The sequence below is a fragment of the Ambystoma mexicanum genome, chromosome 5p (genome assembly GCF_040938575.1).
Source record: "Ambystoma mexicanum isolate Mex_15411 chromosome 5p, UKY_AmexF1_1, whole genome shotgun sequence".
NCBI classification, from domain to species: domain Eukaryota; kingdom Metazoa; phylum Chordata; class Amphibia; order Caudata; family Ambystomatidae; genus Ambystoma; species Ambystoma mexicanum.
Genome location: NC_090930.1, coordinates 576,409,610 through 576,437,062, shown reverse-complemented (window position 1 = coordinate 576,437,062; position 27,453 = coordinate 576,409,610).

Here is a 27,453-nt window from a genome sequence, read left to right as displayed (position 1 = left end):
CCCAAGTGTTTCTGCTGTGGCATGCAGTATAATTATTTTATAAATGCATGGCATGTGATACAAAAAAAGTTTATTTTATTAGTGAAATGTTGTATGACGATTTTAATGTATTTCCTTACATATAGCCAAATACCAGAGTTTCAAACCATTCAGTGTGTGAAACATATTCTTAATTTTAATTTACATGAAGTGTTGAGTTTTGTGGCTTACATTTCCATAACTTTCAACCATGTAAGATTAAATGAATATAGTGTAGACGTATGTGTGACTGAGCCACGATATTGTAAACCAACAGCCTTACATGCTTACATTTTAATATGAAAATGCATCACTCAATGAAACAGAGATGAATATGTTTTAATATAATCATGAATGATTATGAATTAGATACAATGGCATGGTGATGAGCAAGTTAAACATTTCAAGGGCCTCAACCTATTCAGTTCAAGTTATTGTACCAGTAATGTTCAATTTGAATTGAATTTTGTCATGAGAATATTGTAAAACCCTTCACACAATTTTAGATGATTGTGTTTCTTAATTGTCCCCTTTTCATTGTTTTCTTCAGGATAATTATTTTAATGAAGTTAATTTGTAAATATGGGTTATGAAGGTTTGGCCAATTCACAGACCAATAGTAAAGACACTTGTATCTGACTATATGTTATTCTATTGCATTTTTACTTTCGGTGGATCTTATTCAAATCTGCAAACTGCACGCTTCCCCAACCACCATCATGTGATGATCTAATATGCTGCCAAATCACCCTGAATTCTAGTGCCTTGCCAGGAGTAATTCATAGCATATGCCCCTCTCTGTGCCATTGTGAGCCCACAACACTGTGCAACACCTTTTGTCATTACATTCGTGCATGACAGAGACAGGCATATGGATGTGTCTCCAGGGAAGTGCACAAGATGCCTCTGCATTCAATAAATATCAACAAACCCTTTCTCCTTGACACTATTATTGTTTGTGTTCACTTGGTGTTAGACCAATTTATTTCTGCCCTTCAAGGCTTGTACTTTGAATTCTATATATCTACTATATCCACTGTTGCTTACAACAAGGTATGTCCTCTCCTTCAAATATCTCTGCTCTGTATGGGCTTCAAGTCACTATAATGCCTGATTTACATAAGAGATTTTAATGGGAAGACCCTTATTGACAATGCTTTGTTTTTTGCAGTCATGTGTCTATCTGTCTTATTTTCACCAATTGTCTTTTAAGTTTTAATTTCATAACTTCATTTGTGTACATAAATGCCTTCCTGTTCTAGTATTTAGATGTCCACATTTCAGTCATGCCAGGACTCCTGGTACAATGCTGCACATTTTCCCCAAAGACTTGTCATTGATAAGAGTATGGTTGCTCCACGGAGGCTTTCCAGATTCTCTGCCTGATTCATGGTATTATTTGCGCCAGAAATGGGGATTTGTGCGCCATTCTGCCCGCAAATCCCTGTTTGACAAATCGGGATCTGCGGGCAGAATGGCAACACATCCCTGTTTTCGGTGCAAATAATTCCATGAATCAGGCTGTCTGAGTTTAACAGCCTCGCAAAAGATGTATCTGCACATGAAAGGGGAAATCCTTTATGTTTGTTCAGCATGCACTTTTCATCTGACATGCATGAGTCTTCCAAGTGCACCAAAAAGGAGCACCCCAGAATGACTCACAAGTTACTTACAGTTGCTAATGATAATGTTTAATAATGAATGATGAATTGTGCAGGCCGATTTGTAATTTGCTTTGCAATGCTTATCTAAGGTTTAATTATTGTAATGGTAGCTATTGTACATGGGCACAGGGAAATTGACTTTTTCTCAGTACATCAAACACATAGGGTATACATACATTATTATTTCAAACACACCTTTGAACATAAAAGTCTCTTTTGTGGATTGTAATTACATTTTTCATTGTTAGATTGCAATTTATATGTTTTCAATGTTTGAATTGAGGGCAGGCATAACACGTTTTTTTAAATTTTGAATTAAAGCCCACTGGCACTCCACACACAAGAGGTATACACAGTCTGTGTGGATCCACTCACCAAATCAACATAATCTAAATGATTGGTGCAATGTACTGATGTACTTTTCCCTGTTTGATCTATTGTGTCTTGATATATTCCAGTTTGAATCCACGGAGGCATCCTCTGAAATAATTCATGGAAAAGGTAGAGACTCTTATTACACTATGGAAAGTGAGGATGAAGCCAACTCAGGATACGGATTATGAATGTATTGAAATTAAAAAGATACTGTGCACTAACTCCACACTAGGCCTGCCTGATGCAGCTGGGGTTTCTTTCCCTAAGGAGATTGGCGCTGCTTGCCCAGCCAATCTCCTGTGGGGAAAAAAGAACAAAATATTTTCCATTTTTATGGAGGCAGTGGAGAGATTGGAGGAGCACTGGGACCGGAGCACAAAGTTCCAGTCCTGCAGGTAAGTAGGGAGGGAGGGGGTGAGGAAAGGGAAGGATTGTTTTGGGGGAGACAACAGAGAGATGATCCCTGTTGCCTCTCCACATTAAAAAAAAAAAGATGATGCTAGCCGGAGATGGGGCATGGGTGGCTGGACAAAGTGAGTGAAGAATGTGTATTCTCGCCCGTTGTTCCAGCCACCTGATTGGCTCAGCTACCTTCTCTGTGTGTGAATTTGTTATATTGCAATGAAATAATCAACAACTTCGGGGGTTCTGATTCAGAAAAAAATTGAGATTTTTTCAGATCAATAAAACATTACAACACATAGTTACTGACCATGTTTGCCTGAGAGCAGTGGCTGCCACCATATTGCTCTTACAAGTAGCACATAACAGTGTTGGGAGGAACATGGATTGTCCACGTGCCCTTCTATGTTAATTTGCCCTTTTGACTGTTTCTATAATAATGACAATGAGATGTACAATGGTGTAAATATTCACCTGTGCCATTGCTCATCTCATTGGATTGTAGAAAATACACTAAGAAACACCCACTCATGCCCAGTGGGCATTTAATGGTGTTACTGATGCACACTTTTTTTATATGCACATGCTGACATGAGCATCTCATCAGATGCCCCGAAATATTTGTGCATCTACTCTAAGAAAAACAAGCAAAGCATTTCAGGCAATTTGTTTAAAGATCAATGTCTTTTTGTCTTTTGTGCATAATAAGTCTGAGAATAAGACAATAAAGTATATGTTTTAACTTCAGCTTTGTAAAATGGATTAATTCCCATGGGCATTAATGTATACCCTTTGAATGACCCAGGTGATAGTTTTGCCATGTGATTCAGGAACATCCAAGAGTGATGTCTATGATAGAGTTGATGTACAGCATGATTAGGCATTTCCTTCATATAAGTTTGTAAACACCGGAAGCGTGATAGCTAGACAGCCACATGAAAAGTGGTCTATACCATAATGTCCTCACATTCTTGTTCTTGGGCCGCAGGGGTATGAGAGCCACATGTGTGCAATCATTGTCAACACAAACACTTGGTACTCAGCTATATTGTAAAATTCCCTTACTATTTCTGTCCTGATACCTTTATACTGAAGAATTCCTATATATACCCTAGCAGATCTAAGGATCATGTTCAAGAGCTTGCATAGTGTTAGGGATTTTGTCAGAGGGCTATTGCATAATCTCTTGGTATTATTTTACGGTGGTAAAGAGGTAGTGTGTTATTCTGATGATGCCCTCTGTGATGTGACAAGACGTACCTCTATTACCTGTATTCTAGTTAGGTTCAACTCTAAATACAGATTAGTACACATGAAAACTTGACAGCGCTAACTGCCACTTCAGTAACTTATTCATGAGGCTGGACTACTGCCTTTAGCAGATTTGTTCAGCTGTAAGCATACACATCCAACACACTGCACTCACACTCTGTCTATCTACAGATCCTACAGTAAATGAAATGACACAACCTGAGCACCATGAAGAGTGTATCAAGACACAAGGTAACTTTTATCTTGGCAAATTAATTTACCTATCGTAAACAGCAACTTTGAATAGCAATACAATTAACCATGTCAATGTGATTCAATAAAAATAAGCAGCAATAAATAAAATTTCAACATTAACTCAGCACAATGAGACAACATGTGTTTCACCCACTTCGACCTATGGTTGTGAATTTTTGCCAGGAACCACGCTTAGTACAAACAAAATGTAAACAAAAGGTGCTGAATTCTGTTACATAAAAAAACAAAACCTCTCTGGCTGTTTCAAAATACATTTGCACATATGCACCTCACTTATCACAGATGTACTCACATTAAGTATGACTGAGATTTCTGCACTGTTATTACAGGCAACCCTTCTTTGTTGTACCTGTCAGCTTGCAGCAGTATTGCAACTTCCACACCCAGGCAATCCAGATAGAAGGATACAACCTCCCAATGACTACAGCTCGTCTTCTAAGTCTGCTGGCTGGAAAATCTTGCCTATCTGCACTGCACGACTCTGGCCAATCACTTTCTCACTATCGGCTGAACTCCCCACACCTCTTCTGTCTCTTGAATTTGTATGCTATCCCTGTCAATATCACTAAAAACCTGTCCTAACATGCTGTGTATCATCACCTGATTTGGTTTCTCTGAAAGCATAGCTTTGTGAATATATTTAACAATCATTTCCTCTGGGTTACAATGGTGCTTTCTCCAGTGTGCATATTGTCCTCGCAGTTTGTGCAATTAAATTACAGCCAGCAAACCTGTGCCTGCATGTTTTAACTCCACTGTAAACACACCTTACTTTTGACAAGTCATCTGAACTTGGTTGGCATGGCTTTGTTGAATATAAATGATCAATCAATGGGAAAGGGTGTTAATTGGTTAGTTTGTGTTAATATGTACATAGTGCAAACTGGACAGATAACCTGTTCACCCTGCAGTGGATCATTTTAAAATGTGCGCACTACTAGAATGTGCATTTCTGTTTGTAATGTAGGCCAGCTATTTGATGTCTGTATTCTGTTGACTGCCTCCTCTGAATATAATGTCAAGGCTCACTTACTGCCGCTCATATTTGGTATCCCTACATCTACAGTATCTCTCCTACAGTAGAGTCTGTTACTGTGATGATTATTATATCACCACTGCAATGTCACTGGTGATTTGAAAGAACCTTTTGACAAAGAAATACAGGGCTACATTAACTTCTCTAGTGGTGCGTGGCATTGGCTAACATTGAGTGTGTGATAAGGGTTCCCTCTCTCTGACACACCATCTATAGTATGATGAGGGGTAGCACTGGGTGACCTCTTCATCGGAAGTCCATGATTTTTGGAAAAATATTTCATCTAATGGGGCAGTGTCCTCATCCATCCGGGGAGAAACCGAAGCAACAATCTGTTGCTAATGTAAGCCTGTGGGCTTTATCTCGTCTACAGCAGAAATCAGAAGATATTTTGTGTCAGTGGGGCAGAACGCACATCCACCCCCATGCATCAACCGTAATTCCTGCTAGAGGTCCACAGACAATTTAAATGTGTAATTACTGCTGCTTCATTTTATATTGCACTATTCCACCATTGTGCACCACGAGGTATAGCATAGGCCAAGATGGCCGCATTGCGTTTTGAATTCGCACCTTCAGCTTAACTTCACCTAGGACCTACAATCCAACTCCTGATTGGGTGACCCTTACTCATCCTCCAATCCAACGCCGGCAGGCGTAAACCAGCCCACCAAATGAAGGCACTCAAACAAAGGCTCCTGTCCCAAGCCTGAATAGTAGCTGTGTGATCCCTCCGAGGAGCAGGAGCTTCTTGATCACTGCAGGAGCAGTGTCCTCATCCATCCGGGATGGGTTTAACAGCACCAGCATCATTACCGGCGCTGTTAAACCCATTCTGCCTGGGTCGTAATGAGGCCCTATGTCTCAATGGAGAAAGAAATAGGATCTCCAGCTGGACTAAAAAGGTTGCACCCTGAATACACCTCTATCAACAGAGACGGTACATCCATTCCTATCTCTAAACAGGTCAAAACATTAGGAGTGAACTTGCACTCAAACCTTACTATGAATAAACATATCAACTTGCTTGCATCATCTAAGGCCTATATGTCCAAACTTATTGCCCTTACTAGACAATTCCTCACCCCCCAAAACTGCATTATACTAGCAAGGGCCCTTATACTTTCAAAGTTAGACTACTGCAACAATCTTCTATTAGGGACCACCAAGAGGAATATAGATAAACTACAACTCATGCAAAACAAAGCCCTCGGAGCAGCTCTTGGGATACAAAAAAGAGACCACATCTCACAGACTAATCGAGAGGTGCACTGGCTACCCAGTCAAGCAAGAATTATTCATAAAAACCTTACCATCATGCACACATGTCTTGCACAAGAAGCACCTACCTACCTCAATGAATGTGTTACACTCAAAATTCCTCCTAAGATCCAGTGCCAGCACACTGTTACTCATCCCCCAATTTAATAAATTAAGAGCGGGGGAGTTAGCTCTCCCATTGCAGCATCCAAAATGTGGAATTCGGTCCCACAGCACATCAGCAATGAACCATCCCACCCACAATTTAAGAAATTGATAAAAACCTGGTTCTAATCAGCCACCACTCAAACATGTTTAATGTCTTAGGAGCATCACTGCTATTTCCTCCCTGTAACGTCTTGCTGAACTTTTATGCTACTCTGTATAATGTCTTAGACTTAAGCTGATGTCTTTTTGCCATTGATTCTTGTAACCTGCTTATCCTATGTAACTAGACAAGCAACACAGTACTCTTGTAACCTATGCCGTGATACCCTTGGGTTTGGGCATCTAACAAATGCAATAAATACATAAATAAATAAATACAAATCTATTGAAGCATTTTCTTGGCCACTTGCTCCACATTGAGAAAGGAGCACATGTTGAAGGGCATTTGTTGGAGCAGATCCAGTGGTCATGTTGTGTGAACCAGGGTTTAGGTGCATCTTCGGTGACTTTCTGTTGGCACTCCCCCTTTGCATGCTTACTTTGGTGTATTTGCATAGTTTCCACACACTTTTCAGACCTTTTGCTCAAGTCTTTCACTCATTGTCTTAATTGTCACATCTCTGAGATGTGCACTTCTGCAAATGAGGCACATCTACGTGTGGTGCATTTATGGCACATTTGTGGTGCATCTCAGATTTGGCCACCTTTTATTTTCTGAGGATCTACGTTCAGTCTTCACAGCCATACCTTCCTTCACTGATAAAGTTATACCACATTGCCCCCATGTTTTCATTGATGGGACTTGTTTAAGCGTGGCTGAAGATGACTATTATCTGCACAGGTTGCCATTGTAGTTAAAGGGGAACTTTGCTTAAAAATGTTATTGTCCCGATCGTTCAGGCATGTATTTTCAAGCATACTGTAATCAATCTTAACATTTTTTCCAATGCATTTTACCTTAGTTCTCCTCACGTTTACATACACAAAAACAACGTGTTGGGCATTGCCATTCTCTGCTAATTCTATTCGTTGATGGATCTCCCTAAGTTCAAGTCCCCTTGTGGCAAGAATACAGATCACCCGCCCCTCAAACTGACATCACTAGTCCAAACGATATGCTCCACCTATTTTCATTACGTTCGTGTCCAGCATAGCCAAACGTTCCCCATCATCACGCACACCATAACGTTACTCAACGCAGAACCAGGAAGATAAACACACGTCTTCTCACAGTGCGTAACTTTTCTTTTTTCTCCCAAATAGGAGATCAAAATATTATTTTTTATGAAAACATCAATAGTCTGCAATGTAAAAGTGCTTTTATTTTTCTAAGAATGCTCACAATAGAATATTAAGTCCACAAAATGAATGATTTGTTTTTGCAATACAAGTTATAGCTAGCGCACATCACATGTTTCAAATGCTGTTTCTAACTTCCTCATGATATTCTGATTGCGATCAGCAATTGGTCAATCCATCTAATCCAATTCTTGTGTGTCCTTATGTTACACCAGCAAAATTTTCTAATGGCGCACATGGTGTTCTGTTCATGAGAAGATATGGATTCTTCGCACTTTCAAGTGCAACGCTTTTGCACCATGACGTTTTCACATCGGAAACGATGTCAGGTTTCTCCTTATTGCTGGCACCACCAAAGGGCAGATTTGTCCTTGTCGGTCGTCCCACATAACAGTGAACAAATAAGCACCATTGATGATTATCCGCCATTGTTGGTTGAACAATCCATCCAATGGTAGATGGAAAATATGGCATATCCAGAATGGTACAATATAGCTGTGTAGATAACAGAATAAAATAATACATTTTAGTTGCCATTCTGTAATAGAGAATACCAAGTTACTGTATAATTCAGAACCAGATGAAACCTAATCGTAAACACAAACTACACAGAATGAACGCACACATGACAACATGGGGGAGTATTTGAGACCACGACATGCATGAAAGTTTAGCGCTGTGAAGTAGGTATAGCTCCCAATGGGATGGAGAACCAGATGCACCCACTTCACATAGCAGGCCCTACCAGAAAATAAGGACAGATAATAATGTTTTATGTTGAACCACAGACAGATGGCATTATAATGGAACTGGTAAGATTAGTGATCGAAAAGAGAACCAAGTGCCCACGGAAAAGGTTCAGCCTCCACCCCCTCCCTCATCCCCCACTTTATGGTGCACAAGGATGCAATGGTGACAGACCACCAGGACATTGCATGGGACAAACAGGTTTAGATATCTTTAGCCTGCATACTGGTTGTGGTCTTGGGTCTTCGAGGAATAAACATCACAATATGGTCCACCTAACAAACCATAATATTTCACTGAATATATTGGTGTGCAAGGCCAGTAAGCAATATGTCCCAAAAAAACATACGTCTACTCACTCCTCTTTAAACTATAAAAACTATTTTAAAAAAATAACAATCATTACTACACAGATAAACAACCCACGAGTTACAGACTCTGTTTTTTAGAGTGTGCGGTATAAATATAATTCAAAATAACATAACATACTGTGTCAATTCTTTTGGTCAAATCACACATTTGCACGCCACTGAATTAGTCATTATGCACGCAGCACATATGCCGTTATTAATCGCACAAATATGTATAGTTGAGCTTACATCATTTCAGGAAGTTCCATTCTCTCTGTGTCACGGTGACTAACCGCTCCGAACAACAGATCGCAGAGATGTAAACTAAAATTTCGTATGTACATTTTCAATAAAGTAAATGTTATCATTTTTTGTGGGTTTCGACACATTGCATCCTTTAAACAGTTGCTGACTTTCACTCCAGGGCAAATAACAAAAGCAGCCTTTTTTCAGTGATTGAAGTCAGAGACGCGTAGGTTTCAATTTTGTGAAAGAATGCCACAAAAACAAAACAAAAAAATTGACAAGATGCTGCTTCAGGCAAGTGGTTCAGAAAACCAACGGCAGTTACAAACAGCTATGTCAAATATGTTTCACCAGAGTCCTTTACTGGGATATTTTGTATTCTGTACAATTAAACCGTGTTATCCTTGCAAGCTATCTCTTGGCTTCTTTCCTCAGAGGGTTGTAGTCTATCTGACTTGAACGTAACAGGGAAATACCTTCAATTGCATGGCACTTATTTATGCATGTCCATTCATACTCCCTTGCGCACCTAAAGCAACCCTCTCTATCATCATGAGAGACACGTGACATTGCGCGTCCCTACGAAATAAGTTACATTCATTCACATAATAGGCCTTGTGCCAATTGGCCGTGCTAGTGCATAGTCAATGGAAGGAGGAGCCTATGGGTATACAAGTGCTGGAGGAGGGCCTTAAAATGGATTTCTAAAGTCTTACCTGATGGTCTAAAGTTTAGTAGGCAGCCATCAGTTTATTGAAACTGGGGAACATTCTGGACAAACAACACAAATCTAGGTAGATTGGCAGGCAGTCAAGACTAAGTCAAGATGGCTGATAGTGATCAGACGCCCACAATGAGCACACAGCAATGAACCACAAATTACTCTTAGACAAGTGTATATGAAAGGTATATATACATTTAATGTTGACAGGACCAATATATACAAGTAAACTTTAGTTATGCAAAAACAGTTACCACACACAATACTCTACTATGCAGCATGTATAAAATACATTTTCTAATGAGACAAATGAGGAAAGCACAGCCACAACATGTAAAGAGAAGGGTTGGTTAACACAGTAGGAGCATTAGAAATGTTTTCGGAGTCGTTCTCTAACGTTCTAGTCCAGCCTTAAGAAGTGAGTATCCTTGTGCTCAACAGTTCAGTAGTGTGTCAAAGTGCACGATTGCGCCGTGAAGCAAAAAATGGGTCTTCTTGGGAAGGCTGTAGCAAATCAGGAAGGGGCCTTAGGTAATGAAATATTGGTTCCCACTATTCGTGTAGGATGTGCCCTTAGTGGCAGAACAGTTTTCCAAAGGTGAGAATAGCTAACCCAGCAAACATTGAATACCTTTATGGGATATTCGTGCCTAAGAGGTATCAGTTGTGCCGGTGGGAACCATCAAGTGATTAAAGGGCTTGATCCATGTAGTCAACTGGAGCCATGGGATAGATTTTATGTTTGTGTTGAAATCCTTTTTACCCCTGTCCATTGCACATCCACTTCGTCCATATAAAAAACGTATACCTTATTGGAATAACTTATTGTTTCTGCTAAAGGGAGGCTGTTAGGACAGTTTTTCAGAAGTCCAAGTAAGGGCCTAGTAAAACCATTTAAATGAGGCAGTCCAAGACACCACTCTTAGCATAAGACTGTGCCACCTGAGTTGAGAATAGCGTAGACAGAGCAGTCAGGCTTATTTTAGGACAGAGAGAAGGCTGTAGAATCAGTATAAATGAAATTCTAATACAAACTGTCCATAGACACACTGAAACACTGTTTTGTAAAAAATAAATGGTTTATTTAAATACAAGTATACCCAGATAAATATTGGGGGAAATAAGTACTATCACAATATATATAACCACATTTACAACATCACAACACTATGCTTGAAGGTACACAGACCAAAGTATATAACCTTATTTTGAACACCTAACAACAGTTCTTGGGAAGTCAACACCAATTATATGTTATGATATGATAGTTTATTTATATAACGCCTTTACACAATGTGTTTCCAAGTGCTTTAGTGCAAAAGTTACTTTTAGATTACTTTCAGTAATACCATGGTAGTAGACCCTATCAATTGTGCCTTGACGCTCAGCAAGAAATCACATAGTCCTATCAACTGGACAACATACTTTTTCTGATCTAGTGAAACACAGATACTAGGCACAGTATAAACCTATAACTCTGATTCAGGATAACACAGTTATTCTAGGGGAGTTGGACATTGGGGTGTAATATTCAATTACAGTTGCTTTTCAGTTCACAGACTAAGGGAAGCAATAACTCTAACTTATTTTAGGGTAACACAGTTACACTCAAGGTAAGTAAAACCTACACACTTTTTTACAGGAGCTATAAGCAACTTAAAGACATGTGTAACCTACAACTCTTTTTGTTTCTGTCTAAAATAGACCAGGGAAAGCAAAACACAGTGTTACACTTTATGAATGACCCAGGTAGGTAAAACCTAAGACAGACATATTCTGGAAAGGCTAACAGCCAGTCAGGGGAAGCAAACCCCAGTTAGGGGACACTTATACGATTATACTAATAGGAGTAATAAGGTGAAACCAACAATATTGACAGGCTGTAACAGAAACTGCACTGGTTACCTAGCCACCCTCTGATCTCGGGCCCAGCTTCATCCCCTGCACATCACACACACCTGCACTGCTTTCCTGGCTACCCTCACACTTGGGGACTGTGTCTGTATCCCCACAGTCCCTCTACCAGCACTTGACATTGGATGTCTGCACATAGCCACCCTTGCACTTGCCATCTTATTGGTTATTTATTCTATTTTCCCATGCACTGCAATGCCAACACCCCCTTCCCACTTCCCCCCCTGCACTTCTCCCTTCCCATGCACGTGAGCAATCTGAATGACACCTGGCCTAGTAGGATTGTTGTCTGTCTTCCCTCTGTTCCTTCTCCCTTGCCTCGTTGCACCCTGAAACACTTGTGTATGTGTGCATTATAAATGCCTTATCATATCACATCATATCATAACATTACCTTTGTGGAAGAGGCACAACCAATTCACAGTTTGGTGCCTTGTAATACACGAGACACATTCACCAATGGCTCCTCGCATATCTTCCCTCTTAATTTATGATCACATTTAATTATTTGTGGACAATTCCCCCAAACTAAGGAAACTGTAGTCGAAATCTTGAGCAAACTGTAGACTGAAGGAGGAATTTGCTCTGGGACAGCATGTACTTTCATGGGCACACTGACAATCAAAATAAGCAAGTTTGTTTTTGGGGAATAGAAACAAATGTATAATGTCTCAAATAATTGTTGTAGGTGAATTTGGAAAAAGAGTTGCCAGCGTCTGTGGGGTGTCAGCCAAAACACACCTCCAATTAAGGTGTAACCAGAGCCGAAGGCTAACATTGGTTTTAGAGTGTGGAGTGCAATGGAATTGATGCATGATTAACTGCAGAAACAGTAGCTTTTGCAAATGCTGTGGATGCACAAATACTGGGTAATAGATCAGAGCTATCACAAGGAACAAAAATGTCCTCAATTAGTGTACATTCCATCCCCTGCACACCTCAAAAACTGAAACAAGGGGTCAATCAGTATTTCATAAAGTTCAACGTGTTGCTACTTGTAATATATTGACATTAGCACACAAAATATAAATCTTAACATATGGCAATTTTATTAAAAATAAGTGATACACAATGTATTCTTAATTCTCATCAGAGAAGGATTCAACAAAAGAATACAAATATAGTAAAAAAGAGCTTGACGCGTTTCGGGAGACATGTTCCCTTGCTGGGACCCTATGCAGATTGTTCGCCATCCTTATTGCAGGTGAGTTTGAAATTGGAATACTTACCTGGATTACTCGATATGAGCAGTACCCTAAACATTACAGAGAACTAAAATCGAACAATCTGTTCTCAAATATCTAGAAAAGTGGAACGTGACGGCACCCGCCGTTTAGTTGGTGCATCCTTCAAAATCTCATCATGCACTATCTTATGTATTATTGAAACTGTGAGCTAAGCAGATGACCATATCATAGAATATTTCTAATGCATCAATCTGCCACTGGCAATATTCATAATATAGCTTGCCTAAATATCAATGTTCTCCCTAGATTATTTTATACAGAAGAAAGAAGAAGATAGTGCAACTGGGCATTTAGTGAATTTCATCCATTCTGCTTTATACTACCTTACTCAGTTTAAGCCCATGAACTTGGAGGTAGGTATTTTGGAATTAGTATATTATGCAGCATAAATGTGTGGTTAACAGTGGCAGTAGACATCATTTTGTCTGGCATTTTTTACAGATTGTTGCAGATTTGAGGACAGAGTATTGCCCATGAATATGGACAGAAAATTGAGAAGACTAGTCGGTTCCTTATAAACAGAAGGTCATATTCTGACATTGAATAAGGTGATCTTTTATATTTACACATTTATATATTTGTACAAATGAGTCATTCTAAGAGGTAGAAGAAAATAATAGTAGTGTTTAATTTACCTTCTAGATACAATACGAAGGTTGAATCTAGAAGATCCAAGTATCCAAATATCTGAACTTAATGAGTTCTGCTCCTGATGAAGGGAACTTGTCTCCCAAAACACGTCAAACTCTTTTTTGAACTATTTTTGTATTCTTTTGTTGAATCCTTCTATGATGACAATTAAGAATACATTGTGGATCACTTATTTTTACTAAAATTGGTATATGCTAAGATTAATTATATCTGAGCTAATGTCAATATAATACAAGTAACAGCATTTAAAACCTCAAATGTATGAACGGCTGACTGAGCTTTTTTCAGTTTATGAGGTGTGCAGGACATGAGGGTGTCCACTAATTGAGGACACTTTATTTCTTGTGATTACGTATTAGCAACGGTTCGGGCCAGAGTCACACTTTTCAACCCTGCACATGTGAATCTTCATTAAGAATTTAAAAGAGATCCATTGCTATGGTGTGCATTCCTTACAAATCCTTAATAGATTAGTGCAACATCAGTTAACATTCACAAGTTGTACACACCTCACTGCTACCACAAGTACTGCAAGCATTAATGGTGGTGTTTGGGTCGATGTTTTTCCATGTTTTATTATAACTGTAGGAGTGAGGCTGTGAAGCCGACATTTAGTTGAAAGTCCAAATCAACCCAACTGGAATATTTTGAATATAGATTTGGAGTATGTCAAAATGGCGTTTGGGAAGTTCCAGAAATCTAATGTCCGGAGGGTATTAGCTCATGTGGAATGGCTAACTTTCCTTTAAATTAATGACCACTGCATCCCAGTCAACTATGGTAATATATCTTGCCTTCATAGGCAGAACAATAGGATCCGCAAAGTCAGCAACAGCAACAGATAATAGTTGAGTGAGAGGATAACCTGCTGTGCCCCAGTCGACAGGGCAGCATGAGCAGTGGAGGGGAGATGTTTTTAATTGATATCATTACCTCTGTTTATGGAGATTAAATCATATTGTGGTAATGATGGTGGTGACTCTGGCGATGATGAACAACAATATCAATGATAAACACACCTAAACTGCAAAGTACCAAATGTACACCTTTTTGGAGTCTAGTTCAGAGCATAATAGATGTTTGTCTGATTGATTCTTCATAGATATTACAATTACTGAACAGAATAATGTGTGCACTCACTTTGTATATCACTGCTGTCTCAAGTCTGAATAAATATGTCTCTCATGTCTTGCAGGATTGGGGACTCAACCTGAGTATTTAAATTTCTCTGGAACCTGTAAGGATATTTGGCGTGTTACAGCACAGAGTACAGCACTACTACACAGGTAGCAAACAGCACAGAGTACAGCACTACTACACAGGTAGCAAACAGCACAGAGTACAGCACTACTGCACAGGTAGCAATTTTTTTTTTTGCAGCACCACCACAAGGGTGCGGTGCATTGCTATATGTGTTACCAGATTAACAAGGAAAGACAGGCCATTCAGTCAAAAACGATTTTAACATATAAGATGCAAATCTATTTTTACAGTTAAAAGCACACGTGCACATTCAAAAATGCACACTATTTTTCACCTGAAATGCCTATGGTGCGAGAGACACATTTGAAAATAATAACTAACCTTACTGATAACTAACCTGACTAATGAAACATAATCCACTAATAAAAATGTGTCTCCACTGCAGAATTAGGCCTATTCTGAAAGTGAACTTTTAAACGCACATCCATTTTTTTTTCCTCTCTGCTGCCCTGTCCACATAATTACAGGAAGCAAAAGAGCTCGAAAGTACAGGAAATCAGTTGGTTACAAAGTATCACTATAAAAATGAGCCATTGTGTAGAGAAGGAGGAGATGGCATGATTGATTCTGATTGGAGCAGCGTCATAGCAAGTATCATGCTAGAGGGAGTGATCAGAGTTTTGCTGGGGGGAGTTGGAGGAGAAGGAAAGGCAGTCAAGATTTGGCAGAGCTGGGAGGAAGACCTTTTCCTGGTTGGAGCATTCCTATCTGCAAAAGCTGAGAATTCCAGGCAATGACCCCGGTTTGAGAAGGCAGGCGTTCCTTTTACTGGGGTTAATCTTCAAGGGAGCCACATTCAGAAAGAGAACAGCCAAAGAAAACTCTGAACAGATAAGGTAATTACATAAGTGTGGGAGCTGAGTGTGTACGAGACGATAATGTTCAGTCAGAGTAGGAAAAGAGATTCCGGTGCCTTAATCACACGTTAATGTTGCAAATTATGTTCTGTTCTCTGCCAGTTTTTTTTTTTTCAGTGTATTTCAGACAATGCTGTTAATGTGCTGTTTTAGTTATTTCTGTAAAGAGTGAGATCGTGTTTAAATGCAAATTTTATAATACAGAAAAATATTTGAAAGCAGACGGGTGGTGTGTCTTTTATTTACCAATACAGTGCTGATGAGGGGAGATTTTTAAACAATGCAATTGTCATTTTAAGACAGATGTGTGCATGACATATTCAGTATGGAGAGTTGAGAGTGATTGTTTGTAGCATAGCTCGTTGGAGGTACATGAGCCAATGGGAAGAGAGACTCTCTGAACATAGTTCCCTACCGTATATAAGGTAGTGGAAATTACCACAAAATTACCACATATAGCTCTCTGTCGTAAATAAGTCAGTGAGATCGCCCATGGTGGCACACTAACACTAACACTGAAAATGTGGTATTCCTAAATTGTAGGTCTGAGGTCTCTCTAGTGATTACACGAAAAATCTAAGCAAAGATAAGGGATTCTGGACATTGGGGCCACAAATAAAACAAGGGAATTATGCTCACCAAAATACCACCAACCACGCATAACAACCACGCATACCAAATATGCATGTCTGGGTGCTGAAATAATGCATGTCCACTGTATTATTGTTGTACAGGGCCCAATCTGAACACGAGGAGTGATTATTGCTAAGTTATTTTTCGGCGGTAATAAAATACCGTCAGGCCCCAAATCTCCACAAAATACCCTACAAACCGCAGGGGTGGGGGCACATACGTATTTTCTACATCTCTACTGTCTCATGGTGGGGGAACAGAATCAATTTGTATGTCTCCCATTTCTGGCAGGAGCTCGGAGAGAGCCCCCAGTGTTTACATATCTACGGTCTCACAGGGATGAGAGCACACATTCCATTTTTAAATCTTGCCTTTCCGATGGTACACATAATGAATTTGTACAGGTTTCCTGTTTTGGATCAATGGGGGCACGGACTGCATTTTTATATCCCTCACATCTTTCAGTGATGGGGTTACAGCCTCAATTTTTACTTCTATTCTTTATCGCATGGGTGAAAGCACACACTAAATGCTTATTTATCTGTTTCTAATTGGTGTGGGTTCAAAGCCTGAATCTGTATCGTTCTCAGGTTGATGGGGGTAATGGTACAGCCTGAATCTCGCAAGGCTTGGTGAAGTGTTTGAATTTTTGCTTTATTCCTAGCTCCCAGGAGTGGGGGAACAGGCTCAATTTGTATGTTTCTCCTTCATTTCAGGAGTGGCGGTCTAGGATGATTTTCTATGGCTCACTTGTCTTGAATAGTGAGGGCACACACATCTCTAATTTCTTGCATGAGTCTGGGAATAGCCTTACATTTTATGTTTATCTTGTTGCTCGGGGGAAGGTTACTGCCTTAAATTGGCTTGCATGCAGAGGTGCACATCCTGATCTGTCTCACAGGAGTGAGGTTGCAGCATGAATTTTTAAATCTCTACTGACTCTCTCTCTGTAGGAGAGTTACAGTCTCAGTGATGTAGTTCTTCCATGTTTTTTCATTGATAGGCTCAAGATCTTCCTTGCTCTTTCACCCTCAGCCTTCCCCAAAAGTTACCATTGCTTGCTAGCATTGCCTGTTTGCAAGGCATTTATCATTAACTGACCTTGGGTATGATATTGAAGCTTTTGCCACCCTTTGACCCGGTTCCTGTAGGCATTCCTATTTTTTCTAAGTTGTTTTAAGACCCTCATTTGTTTCAAGCACCCATTGGTCATGTGGTGTAGTTCTTGTCTCATAAGACACTTCCTGTCACTTATCTCCCTATCAAAGTGATCCTGTTTACTGTCAAAGTTAATATTCACCCCTAACTTGCAAGTACCATTCTGTAGTGAGAAGCATGTGAACCATCTCTCAATGTCCATGGAAAATAAGAACTTAAGTAGGTTGTGTTGAAGACCTTGTATGCATACCTTACTCTCCTGACAGTTTTAATGGACCTGCAAATCCGAATTCCCTCTAGGTCATTTTCAACCTCCCCATGTATCCATGCTGGTTCAGCGGTTTCCATCTCGAAATTTAGGACCACTGTAGACTGATCACTCCAGGCATTCCAAGTAACCTCAAGGGAGCAGACCCTGGAATGCAGGATAGAAGTAAAATAAAGTAGTCCAAGGTTGCATGATGACAATGAATCCTCCATGTATACCCCCCTGGATTATCCTTCACAACTTGTACGTTTAACAAGCTAATGTCCCAGGTGTTCATGTAACGATTCCAGTCATTCCCAACACCATTTGGTTTACATTGCAGCACTGTACTTTGTTCACATACTGCCCTGGTTTTCATGAGCATTATGTTGCAAACAATATGGGTGTTCAAGTCACTTCCTACAACATCCAAATCCTTTCCATCGCCCACCGCCCAGTCAAAAATCAGGTCCTGCAACACTGCGTGAATAGCAGAGCTTTCATTTTTACCATGGAGTTCATATATAATAATGATAAGGCTGTTTCCTTGTCAGATGTTTAGGCAGATCCACTTTAACCGCTAGTACATGCTCGGTATCAACTGTCGATATTCTACGGATTTATATTCATGGGAGACTCCTAAGTCTAGGCCCACGAAAGGTCAACTCCTCATGCCCTTCTTGGCTTCTTGGCTTTGATCTGGTAGATAGCATACCCGTATAAATGTAATTCAGTCCTTAGCCAAGATTCTTGTAGAAGAAAAATGTGAGTATTGGTTAACAGTGGGGCAACCCAGTATTGCTCATTAAGGTGGGAAAAACCCCTAGTTTTCTAAGTCATAATTTATACCACTGAATTATGACGAGTCAACACTGCAGGGAGAGAATCCCCAGCCATTTTAGAGTAGTCTGGATATCAGCCAGTTGTAGAGTAGCCGGCTTGGAATTCGGCAAGAGGACATCATTACCTATGGGTACAGTAGGGTCCTCTGTATCTTCAGATGGATCAAGCTCAAAGCTTTCTTTATGTAGCAAGGTCTTGAACTTCTGTAGCATCATTTCCATTCCAAAGTTCTTACAATAGACCCTAGACACATTGGGATTTGAACATGTTAAGGGTTGAAAGAATTCAAAATCTTCTGATTCCAATTCCCTAACCCCCGATATTCTGAGCAATAGTTTCAAGAATGTGGTTTGTGAAATCCAGGCTTTACAGGACTTTTGATTCAGACTTTTGACCAGTATTTTCTCTTCCGTAGGAGGTATCAGCTCTTTAGGTTTCATCTGACATGGCTCTACGTTAGCTGAGCCCTGACATTCACCCATTTATGCTATCAGTGGGGTTAATGGCAACATCCCTTCACTGTCACCTTCAAGCAATGTTGTGTCAAGTTGTATCATAGTCTGATTACTGATCTTAGTTGCCTGAATGTTTCTCGTATACTGTTTCCATTAAGTCCTCTAATGCCAGTCCCAAAAAGCTTTTGTCGAACTTAGCATGGGGGACTCTTCAATTATCTCAGCGCTGTCCAATATGTGATCTATCTTTTTCAAGGTATTTCTAACATGGGTAAACCATGACCAGGGATTCTTGCTATTCTACTGCCCTTTAATACATCACACATAGCACGTTTATACACAGCTATCTCTTCATTGGACCACAATCTGAATGATATGAATACTGGTTTGACCTTTAAAGCATATTCAACTTGCAGTACACATAGTTCAAATTTTAAGGAGGTACTGTTTGTACCGTGGGGTAAAGATAATCATTGTTTAAACATTTATGTTTACTATCAACCAAGCTATCGATACTCAAATTATATGATATTAGTAAAAGATTATTTTGCACATCAAAATATAAACATGCTGTTGGACTGTTTCACTCATTTTGCAGGGAACTTCTCTTGTTTCAGAATAACTCTGGGTGTAGTCTCCACCTTTGAAATTGCTATTATGACTAATTACAAAAAGGGGTTTTGAGAACAAATCATTGTCTTTAGCAATTCAGCAACAGCTCCATCTTTCAACTATATTGTTTATCCAACCAGGGCGGAGCTTTCTTTTTAAATTTTAGAACATTCTTCAGTTTTATTGAACACAATTTGAGTCTGACCACAATGATCTAGAACGTAGCAGGTTCTTTGTTATACACAATGGGCCTCATTATGAGGAAGGTGGTAGAGGGTTAATGGCGCCGGTAAAGCTGCTGGCCTCGTTAACCCTCTACCGCCTCATTACGAGGTCTGCTCGCGGGACCCGCTAAGGACGTCTGGTAAAACCAGGTATCCTTAGTGGCACACGCAAACAGACCAACGATGCTAACAACGGGCCCGTTAATGACGGGACCGTTGTTAGCATCCTCCCCATTCCCATTGAGCCCTATGGCGGCTCAAATGGGAATGGGGATGTACCGGATCTGGGTTCCTTTAATGGGGAAATACCAGGCCCTCCAAGGTCGAAATGGCCCGGTATTTCCCCATTCCAGGAACCCGGACCTGGTACCCGGTATGGGGGGTAGCCAGAAGCAGAACAAGCAGAACTAGACGGATTCACCGACACCATTCAAGAATGGTGCCGGTGGATCCAAACTCTCCATTCCCATTGAGTCCAAAGGGACTCAAATGGGAATGGGGAGTAACAATTACCGGCACCCGGCAATGGGCAATTACCTGGTCCGCTGGGGCTGGAATGCCCCGGTAACTGTCCATTGCTGGGTGCCGGTAAAATCATGATTCCAGTATTTACTGGCACGGCTACCGCCAAAGTCAGAATGAGGCCATGTTCTTCTCACTTTAACAGATCCATGCTTCATGAAAGATGAAAAATGGGTTATTTTGAAAAGTGGCATCCTGAAAGGAGGAAATGCTTAATCATGCATGCACTGACTGACATGTGAAGCAAATGCTAAAGGCTGCAATTATAATTAGGGATTGCATAGGTCATAATTTGAAGTTGCCATGTAAACATCTGTCAGACTACATATTAGTTCATAGTAAATACAACAAAACAGTCAAAACAGTTTTTCAGAAAAGCAAATTGGAGCTGTATGAAGGGGTGGGACAGTTCATGGATTTCCAAAAGGGGAGACAATCATGACCAGTTTTCTGGGCTTAAGTGCCAGATTAAATGTGTGAAGCTATGAAAGCAAAATTGGAATTCATTTAATGGGACACAATGGACAACCAGAGCACCTGTTTAAAAGAATGACACCCACTTGTTAGGTCTGGATTTGCTAACTGGCAAGGGGTGCTTGTGTGCCTTTAGAAACTAGCTGTACAAGAGAGTCAGCACATACTTCCCAATAGTTGTCAGAGGCCACCTCACTCCAGATCCAGATCGATGCATAGTTTGGAGGACCTAGCTGATACAACAGGATCTACAGAATGGGTAAGTAGCAAGCAGCTCATTTAATGCACAGGCCATGCCTGTAGATGTGGTCTATGGGCCTAGAATTGGCTCTTTGACAATGTTTCCAAATTCAGACATATTATGATTGAGTCAATATGTTGCAGACCAAACAAAATTGCAGGACCTAACTGATTAGAAAACAAAAAGCAAACAGCTTCTAGAAGCCTCCCTGAAACAAACAAAAACTGCCCATGGGACCAAAGCTTAGCCCTTTTACCAATGTCTCCAAATGTAATTATTTAAAATGTGTGCATTAAGTTGATTAGTAAATATACCATTAACCATAAGAAAAATACATTAAAAGATGATACATTTCATTACATAAACATAAACATGATTATTATCTAAAACAATACAATAAAATTCCCACATTTAATTCATTCAATCATTTTAAGATAGTCTTTCGTGATCAGTTGCTAGATATAATATGCTGCATAGTTTAACTTCAGAGTAGTTCTCAAAAAGATATGGGTCCAAAACTGGTCTGCGGACACACATTTTAAGTCCATGACCAGTTTGCTATAACCCTTAGTGTATATTCATATTAGGTCAGGGCATGATGTTAATAGGGGGCGCGCAGATTCAATATCTTTGTTACAATGGAGTATTCACCCACCCTCCATACCTTTCTGAAGTGGATAATTGGTCCAACCGAATCCTCATAATGAAGCGTCAAATTCTGCTATCCCACTGTTTAAAGATATAGTTCAAGTGAACTCCCCTTGGAAATCATTGGGTAGAATACCTTTTATATGAGGATTTAGTGGACAAATGGGCAATATTATGGATGATATCCCATTCAGTAGCTTTTTTTGCTTATCTGCCTTATGTCCAGCCCTATGCTGACTGGAGATTCCACTTTGAACCCTATGTTAATGTGGAATGTTCTTATATCTGTTAACCATTTCCCACTCGGAACTTCCAAATCCAACTCTTTTTTAAAGAGATTGTATATGTTATTGCTCTTTTCACTTAATTCAAGAATTTGTAAATAGTATATACTATTTCAGATTTTACAACAGGTCAGCATAGTTGCAAGTCCCAATTCTTTGCAATGGGTCTTGACTGGTGTGCTCGGGAAGACCCCAAGAATGTTATGTCAGAGCTTACCTTCAAGTTCCCTTAGCCAATCAAGCTCTACATCATGAAATATATCTAGACCATAAAGTGCCCCAGGACCAATAAATACACTACAGATTTTAAGACGCCCTTCATTCGAAAACCCCACCATTGTGAGATATGAAGGATTTGGTGGCATAACTTTCTTTTTACTTTGTTCACAATATCGTTAGCCATGAAAGTATAGTTCGCCATGCCAAGGTGCATTTAACGATTTTCAGTGTTAATGGCAGTTCCATCAATTTTCCATTTGAACTTTTCAATTTAATATCTTTCTTGCCATTGATAACCATAATGTCCATTGTTCCAAGATTAATACGTAATCCATTTTCTTTGAAAAGTCTTGAAGAACCTTCAGACGTTGTTGTGGCCCTATGCAAGTATAGTCTAAAATGACTGTATCATCTGCAAAGGACAACCAACTAATGGATTCATCGGCCATTTTCAGGGGGACATTATGGCAATTATTTAATGAACCATCTAGATCAGATACATATAAGTTGAAGAGTACAGGGGCCAAGGTGCATCCCTGCTCTAGGCCATCATTTGTAGGGATTGGATCACCCATTACACCGTCCTAGTTTAATCATACCTGGACAGTTGTTGCGTGATAAAAGCCAGATTCAGAGTCTTATAAATGCCCTTCCTTTTCTGAATATTCTTACAATAGGGAGGTTACCTGCAGCATGGAATCCTTTCAAATGTAAAGGAATACACATGTCCCCTGCACACTGTTTTATTGGATAACAGCAGTCAATACTACAAACTCAATTTCAAGACTGTGAGAAATATATAGATAACATTGTGTGTTCATTTGTATAAAATTAAACAGATGAATAGAAAATACATCTGTTGACAGAGAAACTGTATATCAGAGGGGAAAGGTATGTTTAATAATCCTATTTAAAACCCATGCGCTCTACGCATTTCAGGACCAATATTCCCTTCACCAGGAGCAATTTCATATCTGTTGACAATACACATAATGATATTTTACTAATGGAATTTAATACCCCATGACCATTCCAATACCTGACCACTATATATAGTTAATTATGATCAAAATATAATCAAGATATTCATCAACTAAATATGATGTCACTAACACCCTCATTAAAGTAAATATGTAATGTGGTAGGTCAGACATAGGAGACGGACCAGAGGACAAGGTTCAATTTAGAGGTGTATTAAAGGAAAAATAATGCCACTTCTATCCCACAAACTACGATGATGATAATGTTTCCTAATCTTCAAATGAGAACTATAAACCAGTGCTAGTCAGGATGTCTCACAAAAATGCTGTAATCTGTCCAAACCTATTTTATCCTATGCTCTCTGAGCCACTAATAAACTAAATAACATACACCCTGCCTAAGTAAGTTGGCTCTCATTATACACGGCTGCTGGTGGCTGGTCTCTGAACCTCACCGGATTGTGTCTTTGGTGCTCTCTCTTTTCCTCAGGCTCCAGTCTGTTAATATACTTCCTAGTTCTAAATGTTCTTGTAAATTGAAAAAGGGTGCAAAGTTCCCAAAGTTCACACGGTTCACAAAATTCAGGTCCTAGTAGGCGTGATTTGTTTCTCTAATGTATTTCTTGTTCAGTAGAACAATGATTTACAGTTCGTATTGTTCTCTGTTGTTGTTCAGCAGCTTGCCTATTTGTGCTCCTTTAATTTAAGTTGAATGGTGAATTAAATTAACATGTATGAAAATACTGCATTATCCAAACATGGAGAAGACAGGTATCTTTTAGACATTTTCACCTGCCACAGCTACAGCTGTTCACATTGGCGAAGCCAGGGTAGTATGGGGCTCTCTGCACCAGCCACACTGTTCAATGAGTAGATACATACCACTTCCTCCTTCAAGAATCAGGATAATTGTCTCAAAATAATCTGGTGCATTAGGAAGAAATGTATTTGTGTGCGCAGCACCTTTCAGTCCCTCCAGTTTACTGAGATTGCATATTCGTGCAAAATGCTGTGGAAATGCCTTTTTTAAGAGAAACAAGAAAAAGTCTGTTATTTACAAAAACATCTGCAAAAGTTCCTGTTTTTACAAAAACAGCCATTTTATAAAAAATAGAATCACATTGCCAAGTCCTGAAAACTTTTTTTTTTCTGCAGGTGACGAGATGCACTAGCACGTCCCATCACTTGTGTCAAAAAAGCAGCAGCCCAACCCACAAGAAACATTTGAATGGGTGCATCTTATATGCACCCATTCAGATGCCATTTTGCATGTATGCAGGTTTCAGAGCGATTTAAAGCACATCTCTAATTCACAAACATGATGCACTTTTAAATGTGAAGAACAATTAGGCATCCCTGTGATCCTGTTTGAAATTGGCTCAAGGAGGTGTGCAGTACATGTCATGCTCTTTCCTGACCCAGTTATGCAATTTGTGTTTCAAGTGTAACAGAAGCAGTATTGAATCACTGCTGTCTCACTTGCATTTCAATTTCTCAAACAGGAATAGACATTTTTTTATTTTCTGGATCACATTTTACAGTGACATACTCTTCATGGCCAGTCACAGTGAAATGCACTCCCTTCACACTCGTGGGTGCTGGCAGCAAGTAGAACATTAGTGTCGGGAGAACGCTCCTGACACTAATGTGTTCAAAGAGGCTGGCAGCGCATCAATAGCACTGCAGCTCAGCTCCCAGGAAGGGCTTAGGTCACCTTCGAGAATAAGGTGACCTGCTCATTTCCAAAAATGGGGCATCTAAAAATAGGACATCCTCTGCTCTATTTTGAGATGTCATATGTCTTGAGAATCTGGCCCAACATCTACATTCATAAAAATACAAAAATGGCACAATATGAGCAGAAAATTAGAGTGAGAGAGCCATTGGCCAACAGGGAAGTGATGAGCATGAAAGCAGACGGTGAAAAGTGGGCTAAATATGGAAGCAGTGGACAAGAGTGCAGAGATGGTTGGTTTGGGAGATGTAGAGAAGTAGGGCATCAAGGACAGAGCTCCAGAACACATATTGGGAGTGGTTGACCTAAAGGAGGTACCAAACTGCATATTTGGAGAAAGGAGGGGAGAAGAGTGCAATAGAATGAAAGAAGGGATGTAAGATGCAGAAGAGATGAAACATAATAAAGGACTGCAGAGTGCAGGAGGAACTGGGGAGTGTAGGATTTCAGTTTCAAGCATATTTGGGAATGTGGCAGTTTGACAGAGCATGTGACAAAAAGGTCTGACAGCACGGCCAAATAACCTGTTCTGAGGGAAGGTGCCCACTTGGGAGGGTCTACAGCCACCTTTTAACTCATTGTACCTTTCACAAAGGAAAACTATCCATTTCCATATCCGTCTGGTCCAACCCACTTAGGCAGTCCAGCAACAAAATGCTGGCCAGTTCCCCTCTCAACAAGAGTACCAACAGCAACCCCAGACATGTGTTTCAGCCTAGTCGAGCTTCATCAGTGACGTGAAGCTGTGCCTCTTTAAGCAGAGTGATCAAGGTCTCCATTTTTGGATCACTCTGGGTAACATGCAGTGAATCCCCAAATGACCAATAATTCAGAAAATGGCATCGGAGCCCGTCTAACGAGAACGGACATGGCCAAAGCATAACATGTGGGTGCTGGACTGCCCTGCTGGGTGGGACCAGGTTTTAGGCAAATGCATATTTTTCCTCTGTGAAAGTCACAGTGAGCTAACTCATGGGTGTAGTACTTCCTGAGTGGGAAATCTGCTATACAACAGGTTATTTGAACATTGTTTGTTTTAGGAGAGGGTCTCCCGCAATTTGGAAAAATATTGTAATGCTTGGGGTTTAACCCTAAGTTAACCAGGGTAATACAGACATGTGCCCCTTGCTCATTGTGCTTAGAGAGGCACAGCTTCACCTCACTGTGGAGGCCCAGCAGGACCAACACACGTGTCTTGGTTTGCTGATGGTACTCTTTTTAAGATGAGAATTGCCTAGCATTTTGGTGATGGACTGCCCTGGTGTGTGGGACAAGACTGATATGAAATGCCTAGTTCTCTTCTGTCAAAGGTACATTGAGCTACAACGTGGTTGTAGACCTTCCTTAGTGGGAAATATCCCATAGAATAGGTTATTTAAACAGTGTACGTTCTCAGTAGTGGGGCTCCCACAATGTTGTATAATATTGTCATATTTGGGGTTTAACCCCAAGTTACCCAGGGTAATACAGACGTGGACACATTGCTCCTTTTCTTAGGGTGGCACAGCTTCACCTCACTGAGGAGGCCCAACAAGTTGAAAACATTCTTCTGGGTTTGCTGATGTTAACACTCTTTCAGAGGAGAATTCACTCTGACCGAAGCACAACATGCTGCAGCAGTCTGCACCCAGGATTGAGGAACTTCATCTGTGATCATTATCCCATCACAGCAGTGGAGAACTTCATGAGCACGAGTCAGAGTGCAGATTCAACATGCACTACAATGCTCTCATGCATTCAATGTGGACATCTGTAATTGTTGAATTAGGTGTGCAAACCCTATTTGGCCCCTGGATAGTGTGTTGTTTTGACAGATTTTTAGTGGTGCTGGTACAAATCAAGGGAGACACCCGAATGCGACAAATGTTAGCGACCTTACTTCTATAAAAAATAAACAAGCATCACATAGACTATAATGATGGTGGTAGAAAACACAAGTCCCATTACTTTTAGGAACACACACAATACTCCTCTTATTCTAAAGATTTCTGTGTGAGCCAGCTACGGTCACATCAATGGAGTAGAATAAGCAAAGGTTGTGGAGACTTCGAGCATGAAAGTAGTTGTTGTATAGATTGATTTACCCATCATCCAACACTTTTTTTTTTCTTTACTAGCAGGGCTACTCTCTGAGACTTAGTACCATGCTCACAAACTAGAGGTTATTTTGCTCTTTCAACGAGCAGAGCCACTCTCTGAGTACTACTACAATAATTACAAACTGGAGGTTTTGTCTCAATTGATTCGTATCTTCTAACAAGTGGTGTCACTAATAACCTTTTCTGCAGTCTTCTAGTGCAGAATGTTCTCCCTTGTACTGCCCTATTTCCCTGTCATCTAACATAGGGTTGAGTGGTGCATGGTCATGTTCATCTACATGGCATTCACCACTAGTTTTTCATCCAGATTACACCTACTTGAAAGAGGTCAGGC